General features: G+C 48.2%; 1 protein-coding gene across 5 annotated transcripts in view; it reads left to right on the top strand.

The window, feature by feature from the left end:
• Positions 1-2,500, top strand: part of LOC126571062 (nicotinamidase) — a 52,545-nt gene that overhangs the window by 14,777 nt on the left and 35,268 nt on the right. For 2 of the 5 annotated variants that reach the window (XM_050229294.1, XM_050229295.1), the window contains exon 2: positions 1,464-1,564. The exons of the other annotated variants lie outside the window; for them this stretch is intronic. The gene's annotated coding sequence lies outside the window, so the exon portion shown is untranslated. The remainder of the gene's footprint in view (positions 1-1,463; positions 1,565-2,500) is intronic. 5 annotated transcript variants of the gene reach the window in all.

Genomic DNA, 2,500 nt, shown 5'->3' on the forward strand with positions numbered 1-2,500 from the left:
TGTTTGTTCACGCACACGCTCGAATCCAGTGCCCAGGAAGTCATCTTTTGTCGCAACAAGAAGGTGAGAATGTGCTGTGCAGACAGCGCTGGAATGTTGGGAATATGTGTTCCATTGTTTGGATGAGTCTGCAGCAGAACTTTACGAAACAAAAGGCATTTCAGGGGGCGACGCAAACAGAATACAGAAGAGCAAGTTCTGTAACAAAGAGTTACGCTAACATAGAAACTATGCTGTCAGCACTGACGTTTGCGATTGGATGATAAATTGAAATTTGCGTTTCACAATCAAACCTGTGCATGCTCCGCCAGCGCACAAAAGGTGGACGCTGGGTATAGGGATCAAATTAATCCCAATTTTCCGTTCACTTACTGCCCGTCAATGTTTTTGACGCTTTTTCCCCCGACCACGCCACCCGGTTGGTTCCGGGGTGCACTAAAAATGTGCCATAAATAAGCACCGAAAGCCGAAGCGTGACACTACACGCGCCTCGCATGCCATACGGGGACCGGGAGCTAGCTACTAGGGTTGCAAAATTTAATTACCATATGCCGGACGGCAGCAAAACGTTTGGTTTTCGTTCACCAGCAGGTCCTGTAGGAGCTGTGTAGTCGACCGGTATCGCGCAACTGACCGATTTATTGACGATCCTGCCGTGGTCGTCGCTTATCCGCCTGTGCAATGCTGGTTTTTGTTGGCCTAGGGTCTTGTGTGGTACTGGGCCTGCTCCTGGGGTGTATGTTTTATCTCGCGAGTTTATGCAGCGGTTTCACTCCCCACGGAATATGGCGCGGAGACAATACAAGAGAGGGTGTTCCCAGAGGTTCCGCGTAAAATAGTAAAATTTTCGATGCGCTCAAGCAACCGAGGAGTCTCACACTCGCCGACCCGAAAAGAGGGAGAAAGAGAGAAAAAGAAAAAAGTAAGCGCGACCATGATTTTATGCACTCCGGTGCATAATTAATTTGCACTCTGGTGATAAAGCTTAGTTTTGCCCGAAATTGCTTCCTGCAGATGTGTGTGCATGTTTGGAGTGAACGGGGTGAGCCATTGTGCCAGGTAGTTGGTTTCGGGTTCGGGTTCGGTTTCGGGGTGAGTTGAGCGGTTCCGTTCCGTTTGCTCTGCGGCCGCACGCGAGAAGGATGACGATAGCGAAGTGTGCCGTGCACTCGTGGCTTGCTGAGCCTTTTACCACGGTTGGTATATCACAGCACTAACGACGATGGGTGTGCCAGTAAAAGTATGCTAGAAGTTTTATGAAGATGTTTTTATAGCAGGGAACTACGTATTAATTAGGTTTTTTAAAATATTTTTGAAATCCAAAATAATGCACATTTGATGGTTTGAGAAAAACATAAATTGCAACAGAAAAAGTGAAAAAAAATATGAGAGATTGGAGCATAATGATCTCAATCAAACTAAGATAAAAAAGAAGTATTTGTAATAAATAAAGTTTATAATAGTTCTAACTTTCAGAAGGGCTACTTTCAAAGCAACCCTCAATGGCTACCACACCGCTTCCTGCTATGCACTGGCTGATTTAGGGGCTCGCGAATAGCGAAAGGTAAGCACCCCCCCCCGCCCCTCCCACTAGACACCCTACTGGTACTGGCGACACTGCACCTCGAGAGTGCACATAAATAATAATAACAGCGCGTGACCTATGGCTTCAATAAACCGTAACCGACTCACCGTTCACCAACCTCCGGGATTCCCGGGCCCAGTAGCTCCAGCTAGGTGGCATCCAACAGAAACAACAAAGAATGCACTTTTGCCTGTCTGCCTGACTGCACTCTCTCACACAACGTTGCAATAAAACGTTTGATTGCGTGCTTTTTTTTTGTTGTTGTTGGGTGCCATCAAAAACCAATAGACGGATCCTGCGGGGCAAATTGTCGCCACAGCCACAGCTTTGTTGTCCTCGCACGCTGCCCAGTGGTGCAGATAGTGGTGGCAAAAGGGCCCCTTGGGGGTACAGTAACCTAGTTCGCAATTTTGAACCCCATCCGTGCCATGCAGGTGAGCCTCGTTTTAGCTTTCTGACAGCCACGAACGGCAATTTAAACTGTGACATTTGATTGGTCTCTGGTCTGGGCGATACGTCCGGAGACCAAACACCGTTTTGAACTGATATCGAGACACGTCGCCAGTTCGGCTGTGTGCATGCCAACCGGTCCAGAGACCATTTTTTCGGGCTTCGACAGTCTACTACCGGAAGAAGCGGCCATATCGAACTGGCATGTTGACGTGAGGAAAAGCTTCAGCGGGGCCTTTGAACCTTATCGGGGGCGCCATCGATGCTCGTGTCGTTTGATGTTTGCCTTGCTCCACTTTTTGACAGACTTTTTGGTTCGATCAACACCCCTTCCACCCCTTGTTGTTCCATGACCAGCCGTGCACCGCTTACGCATTCCATTAGATTTCCTGTTCCAAAATCGAGTCGAAACGATGCGAGCCACCGAACCGTTACTTCCCGCTTTACATTGTGCATATATCGCTA

Source organism: Anopheles aquasalis, chromosome 2 (assembly GCF_943734665.1).
Source record: "Anopheles aquasalis chromosome 2, idAnoAquaMG_Q_19, whole genome shotgun sequence".
NCBI classification, from domain to species: Eukaryota; Metazoa; Arthropoda; class Insecta; order Diptera; family Culicidae; genus Anopheles; species Anopheles aquasalis.